Source organism: Cupressus sempervirens, chromosome 10 (genome assembly GCF_028749045.1).
Source record: "Cupressus sempervirens isolate cs-2001-9-10 chromosome 10, ASM2874904v1, whole genome shotgun sequence".
Lineage (NCBI taxonomy): Eukaryota > Viridiplantae > Streptophyta > Pinopsida > Cupressales > Cupressaceae > Cupressus > Cupressus sempervirens.
This window is the reverse complement of record NC_143127.1, coordinates 234,869,675-234,877,863: the sequence shown is the minus strand read 5'-3', so window position 1 is coordinate 234,877,863 and position 8,189 is coordinate 234,869,675.

Below are 8,189 nucleotides of genomic sequence, written 5' to 3'. Positions count from 1 at the left end.
TTAATATCACGAATTACATCATCTGACGTATTTGAAGGGTACCCAACTTAGATACTTGTACTAATTTTCAATTAAGACAAATGGCTTAAAGGGTTGGGATTTGGACTTGAGAATTTATTTCCCATCTCTTACCATTGAGATAATGCGATAGGGTATGCTCATCCTGGCAATTCCGAGAAGTCAATACCCGATACTTGCAACCTACATAAAATCCATGCATGTACATACACAATATATACTAAGCTAAACAAGCAATGGCAGGAAGTGGTGCATCATGTAGATCCTGACTAATAGGTGACTATGACTCCCTTCCTTAATCACATTAGAAATGCCATACAAAAAGAAAACAAACACGCACATCATACACATGCAAGTATGGGGTAAGTATCCACAGAATAAACCATCTATCTAATCATCATCAATAACTAAAATCACTTGAATAATCATCATGCATACATGAACTATAAAGTACCAAGTAATCTCATCATATAATAAACTGAATCTGAAATTATATCTGATAATTTCAAAATAATGTTACTAATAATCATCAACATAAAACTAGCCGTAAAAGAGTTCGACAATGATAAAAAACATGACCTAGGGGAAGGAACTACACATGATATTATGTATTAATAATCTACTTAATGTTACAAAGGCTGGTTACAATAAAAAATTTTAGAAGAACAAGTTACACAAAGTTTGTCTACTGAGCTTGACTAAGTGGATTGTAGGTGCTAAGCAAAGCCAGTGCAAGTTGAGCAAAAAATTAGTTGGAGCCGAGTAAAAGTTCATTCTAGTGTATGTCGAGTAGAATAATGGATACCAAGTAAAGTTTAGTTGATGTTGAGCACCATTAAACTTTTGTTTGTATCGATTAATTTGACAATGGATGCCAAGCAACATAGTATGTGTCAAGCATCAGAAGTTTGATAATGTTGAGCTCTTGCATTATTTGAAAGATCATGAATTTCATGGATCTAAGCTAACAAGTTTTTTTTCTTAGATTATGTGAACCATTTTGAACATAAGGTTGATGAGTTGGTGGTACAAAATTTAAGGTAAACCATTTTTAGGTGAATTTAAAGTGGATTCTAGAAGTTTTTAGAAGAGATATGAGATATGGGGTAGATACATTGTATCCTACCTAATCCATCTAAACCCTAAATTGGACGATTGAGAATAAGTGGAAAAATATCTTAATTTCTTATTTATAGGAATTTCTAGTCATGAAGCAAGGTTTTCATGTCCGAGAACCTAAGGAAGACAAGGAGTCAAGGGTTTTGCTTCATCTAGTGAACTAAGAGAAGAGTCTGCAATAGCGTGTTAAGAAAGAAGGCTTAAGGATAGGAATACTTGAAGGGTGAACAAGCTATCAGAGCTTCAAAGTATGAAGGCCAAGTAGAATTGAGGACTGAACAAAGATTTGTAATCTATAAATGAGGTTATAAGTTGTATTAGATCAAGCCTTACTTTTATTCTCTAACAATTGTATCAGTCTAGGGTAAATCCTTTAGATTAAGGTTGACCTAACAATCATTTGTAAGACCTTTAACTGAGTGACATTCCAAGTGAATTGTCTAAAGTCCTCTAACAAGACCCATTTCTAATAGCATGATCAAAATCCTTTAACAGGGTTGCATTTAATAGTGTGTATTGTAACCTTTAATAGGGTTGGCCTTTCACAAGGCATCACTTCAAAAGAGTGAAAAGAGTGGCATGTTACTAGTAGTTTTTCACAAATTAGGTTTCTACATACATCATTGTGTCAAGTTTTTTGATGAATCTATTATGTTTCATATTTACATTTTAAAAAAGTTGATTTGATAATAACCTAAAAGTTTTAAGTGATTACATATTCTTATGGATGCATGCATGTGTATAAATATTTTATGGGTTCACTAAGCTATGAAAAGTTTTATTTATAGATTTAGACCTTGCATAACTTATTCACCCCCCTACCTGCTCAGTTATTCTAAAGTATTCCAACAATTGGTATAAGAGCCATATGCTTAATAGGACTAGTTTGAAGGTACTAGAAGCACAAAGATCAAGATTTGAAAAAGAGAAGTACCCAAGCTCAATAGAGATAACTTTCCTGCATGAAAAAGTTTGATGAAGCTACACCTTGGAGGACTTGGAGATCATGGATCATGTTGATCCTATTGGTGCCCCACATGTTGAAGATATGAAGAAGAAGAATGAAAACAACTAGGCATTGCTAGAGATTCTCTACCCTAAGTTATGCCAAATTTGATGATATCAAAGGTCTTGATAGTACAAAGGAAATATGGGATGCCCTAACCACTATCTATGGAGGAGACTCAAATGTTCTAAGAGCCAAAGATAAAAGTCTCAGAGGTAAGCTTGATGATATGAGAATGGAAGAAGGTGAGAATATTGCTCAATATGTTGAAAAGATAAAAGAAGTTGTTAATGCAATAAGAGGAGCTACTAGTAATATAGATGATGATATTGTACTAAGAAAAGATTTAAGGATATTATTCCTATATATGCTATTAGAGTTTCTATAATTCAAGAACTAAGATGTATTCTAGAGAATAAACTATCACTTGAAGGTCTAGTAGGTAGACTCGCTACATTTGAGCTATCTAACATTGACAATTAACAACTTGAAAAGATTGAATCTACTTTCAAAGCTAAAGTACCATTAAAGGAACCTGATAAGAAGAAGAAGAAAAAAAAAAAGAAATATGTATCTAGTGACAGTGATATAGATGAGAAGGATGTTGAACAAAATGAAGCACTACTAGTAAGAAGATTCTTCAAAGGTAAAGGCAAGTTCAAAGGTAAGTTACCCATCATTTCTTTCAATTGCAATGAGCTTGGTCATATTTATGCTAGATGTCCAAAGAGGAAGAACTATAGAGGTGGTCATAGATACAAGAGTAGAAGAGATGAATACAACAAAGATTACAAAGACAAATCTAAAAATTCATGCCACATTGCTGAAGAGGAAACAAAACAAGAATCTAATGAACATGATGATTAAGTGGTGTATGTTACAATGAAGGATGAGTTTGATGAAGATGAGGTAACTACACTTGTGTCTTGTGTGAACAAGAATGATAGATGGATCATTGATAGTGGGTGTTCACATCATTGGACTAGAGAAAAAAGTAAGTTCATTAACCTAAATTATTATGATGGAAATAGTGTAAGATTTGGTAATGATACACTATGTCTAATAAAAGGAAAAGGTTCTATCAAACTCACAGATTAAATTTTATGTGATAATGCTTACTATGTTGAAGGACATAACTATAATTTATTGAGTGTGTCACAACTAAATAATTTGGGATGTAAGGTTGAGTTTGAAAAAAATATTTCTAAGATATATGACAAAAATGGGAAATTGATTGGAAAGGGTGATCAAACTAGAAGTAATCTATTCTATCTTGATATAGAGGATGCTACTTGTCTTGTTGTAAAATTTGATGATGTATGGCTATGACACTAGAGGTTATGTCATGTTAACTTTGATAACTTGGATAGTATTAGTAACATGAAGAAAGTTAGAGGTTTTCCTAAATTGAAGAATCCTAATGATGTAATGTGCAAACAATGTTAGTTAGGCAAAATGACTAGGTCAAGTTTTAAGAGTAAAACTTATACCTCTAAAAGAATACTAGAGATTTTTCATAATAACTTGTGTGGAACAATTGATGTGCAAAGCTACAAAAGAGATAAGTAGATTATGTTATCTATTGATGACTATTCTAGGATGATGATAGTTATGTTTTTGAAATAAAAATTTGATGCTTTTCAAATGTTTAAGTGGTATGTAGGAAGAGTTGAGAAGAAAATAGATAAAAGTCAAAATTGTTTGATATTTGATAGAGGATGAGAATTCACATCAAATGAGTTTGAAATGTTTTTTCATGACATAGGAATCAAAAGGTAGACATATATCTCTAGAACACCTCCACAAAATGGGATAGCTGAAAGGAGGAATAGATCTATAATGGATTGTGCTAGAACACTCACTATGGAAAAGAATGTTGCTTTGAAAAATTGGAGAGAAGTTGTAAGTATAGTTGTCTATACCTTGAATCATGTGCAAATCAAGAAAGGTACTCATTCAAAACCTTTTGAAATATGGTATGGATACTCACCCAATGTAAAATACTTTAAGGTATTTAGAAGTAAATGTTACATTCTTTAAGATGTTAGGAAAGGTAAACTAGATACACAATGTGAAGAAGGTATATTCCTAGAATGCTCCACAATAAGTAAAGCTTATAAGTGTTTAAATACTAACACTAAAAAAATTATGAAAAGTGCAAATGTGAAATTTGATGAATATACAAAGGTATATGAGGCTAAACCTATGAAAGAACAAGATAAATATAAATCATTTGTATAATACTTTTATGAAGGTATGCTTTCTGATGAAGATGTTGCAAATCAAGCTACAAATCAACAAGTTTCAGTGATTGCCAAGTCACACCCTATGACTGTCAAGTTGCATTTAGGAACAAAGCTACATATAGATGTTGAGTTATGGAATGAAGCAGAGGCACATTCTAATTCTATGATTAGTGCATATAAAAGAGATGCTAAGATACTTGATAGAGATGTACACAATGATTCTAAATTTGAAAGACAAAATGAAGAAACTAGAGTTGAATCAAGATTGTCTAAGTATGTCAAAAGACATCATCCTACTGCTGAAATCATTGGAGATAAAGTTGCTAGACCAATGACAAGAGAAAAATTGAGAAATGATCATGTTTGATGAGCATGAAGGAACCCAAATCAGTGAGAAATGCTTTAGAAGATGACGAATGGAGTAAAGCCATGGAAGAAGAGATTGAACAAATCAAGAAAAAGAAAACATGGAGTCTAGTTCCTAGACCAAAAGACAAAAATGTGATTGGTACCAAGTGGGTATTTAGAAATAAGCTAGATGAAAATGGTGAAGTCATAAGGAACAAAGAAAGAATATTTTGCAAGGGATATACATAAGAAGAAGGAATTGACTATTGAGAAATGTTCACTCCTATTCCTTTATCAGAAGGAGTAAGTACTTTACTTGCTTTTTCTTCATACAAAGGTTTCAAATTTTATCAAATGGATTTTAAATCTACATTTCTGAATGGTGTGTTAGAGGAAGAAGTTTACATAGAACATCCAAAAGGTTTTGTTGATGTTAACAATAAGAAAATGGTATGTACACTACACAAGGCTCTATATGGTTTGAAACAATCACCAAGAGCATGGTATGAGAGACTTCATAATTATCTTGTGAAGATTAGATTTGAAAGGACTAATGATAATGACAATCTATATATGAAGACAAAGAAAAGAAAAGGTATTTTATTAGCTAATTCTTTTGTTGATGATATCATATTTGGAGGTCACGATGCTTTATGTAAGGATTTTGCAAATTAGATGAAGCAAGAATGTGAGATGTCTATGTTTGGAGATATTAAATTCTTTGTGAATTTGCAAGTATATTAGATGAAATATGATAAATACATCACTTAGTCAAATTATGTCAAGAAAATATTGAAAACTTTTAGATTGGAGGATTTCAAACTAGTAAGTACAGCTATGGTAATAGGACACAAGTAGTCAAAGAATGATGATAGGAAAATTGCAATATGTAGTACATAGAAAACTTGTCATTGCATTATCTGTGGGGATAGTTGCAAGATTCTTTGCTAATCCTAGGGAGAATCATTTTATGGTTATAAAGAGAATAATTAGATATCTAAAAGGAATAGAAGAGTTTGGCCTATAAAAAAAGAAGAATGAGAAATTTTAATGGAGAACCTAGACTAATGCTAATTGGGCTAGAAACATTGATGATAGAGAGAGCACTAGTGGAGGAGAATTTTTCTTAGGCAAGAGACTAGTTACATGGACTAGCAAGAAACAAAATTGCACTTCACAATCTATTGCTGAAGTTGAATATGTTGTTGGTTCTATAAATTTTACAAACATTATATGGATCAAATAGCTACTCTAAGGTATGAAGGAAGAGATCACAAAAACAATGATACTTTATTGTGATTATACAAGTGCTATCAATATATCAAAAAATCATGTGAAGAACACAAAGACTAAACACATAGCAATCAAGTATCATTACTTTTGAGAGTTAGTTCAAGATAAATAGATGAAGATGGAATATGTTAACACAAAGGAGAAAATTGTTGATATCTTCACAAAAGAATTATCGAAGGATTCTCATAAGTATATAAGAGGTAAACTAGGGGTGATATCCCTATCTAAGGCTATTTAAGTAACAAGATTAGTGCCTTGCATCAAACAAATTGATGTTCATATGTTACACATTGATGCAAAGGATCTTATAAGTTAGGAGCTGCCTAAAGTAATCAAAGACATAAAACTTCAAATTAGTCACAAGCAAGTTGATAGAAGGAGAAATTAAATAAACTAATTTTTTTTATATCTTTTATGTTAAAGATGAAAAGTCTTTAGAATTTTTGTCAAAGAGGGAGATTTTTAATGATCAAGAGAGATTGACTGATCAAGAGCGAGAGCTTATATCAGGATAGAATTGTTGTAAAAAAGGTAGAGTTTATTGATCCTAAGAGGGAGATAATTGTTGAAGGAGATAGTTGTTGAACAAGAGAGTAGTAAGAGAAATCCTAACATCTACCTAGTAATAGGGAGATATAGTAAGAGGGAGTTATAAGAAAGCATTTCATAACCTATTCAAAAGATAGAATTTTCTTACAGAGGAAGAGATTTCAATACAAGTTTTCTTTTTGGTATTATCTTACTATTTTAACCTAGTTAGTTTGGTTAAATAAGGTGTTTGCAATTTGGTTGATTTGGTTGATGAGTTTGTTTTTCCATCAATGCCAAAGAGGGAGATTGTTGAAACTAGATTGGAAGAGGAAGATTGTTGAAGCAAACTATCTGTTTCAATGATTGTTTTGTCACTAATGTCAAACCTAGTATTTGCTTGTAAGACAACTTTTTATAAGATCTAAGTATAATCACTTATTTGATTGATGAAGAGGATTTGATGAAAATATTTAACAATAGCACCTAGAGGAAAGGTTGAGTTATGATTATGTAATGAAGTACAAGAATTAATTAAGACAGTGATGACATTATGTATTGATAATCTACTTAATATTAAAAAGGTTGGTTACACTAAGAAAGTGTAGAAGAACAAGTTACACAATATTTGTCTGCCAAGCTTGATTGAGTGGATACTAGTTGTTGAGAAAAGTCAATGCAAACCAAGAAAAAAATTAGTTGAAGCCAAGTAAATGTTCATTCTAGTGTATACTAAGCAGAATAGTGGATGTCGAGTAAAGTTTAATTGATCCCAAGCACTAGTAAACTTTAGCTCATGTCGAGTGATTTCACAATGGATGTTGACTAATGCAGTATGTATCAAGCATTAGAAGTTTGATAATGTCAAGCTATTGCATTATTCAAAAGATCATGAATTAGATGGATTTGAGCTATCAAGTTTATTTTCTTACATTATGTGAACCAAGTGGAAGATAAGATTGATGAGCTGGTGGCATAGAATTCAAGGTAAGCTATTTTTAGGTGAATTCAAAGTGGATTCTAGGAGAATTTTCTAGAAGAGATATGAGATATGAGGTAGATACATTGAATCCTACCTAATCTATCCAAACCCTAAATTGGACGATAGAGAATGAGTGGCAAAATATCTTAATTTCCTACTTATAAGAATATATGGTCATGAAGCAAGGTTGTCATGTGCAAGAACCTAAGGAAGAAAATGAGTCAAGGGTTTTGCTTCATCTAGTAACCTAAGAGAAGAGTCTATAATGACATGTTAAGCAATAAGACTTAAGGAGATGAATTCTTGCAGGGTGAAGAAGCTATCAAAGCTAGAAAGTATGAAGGCCAAGCATAATTGAAGACTGAATAGAGATCTATAATCTACAAATAAAGTTGTAAGGTGTATTAGATCAAGCCTTACTAGTACTCTCTAATAATTATATCAGTCTAGGGTAAATCCTTTGGATTAAGGTTGACCTCATAGTCATTTGTAAATCGTTTGACTAGATGAAATTCAAAGTGAATGGTCTAAAGTCCTCTAACAAGGCTCACTTCTAATAGGAACACCTAACTACCACATCACCAGGCTTAGTCCACATGGCAGCATGTTGATCCTCTATAACCTTTAATCATTGTTTCACTCTAACTAC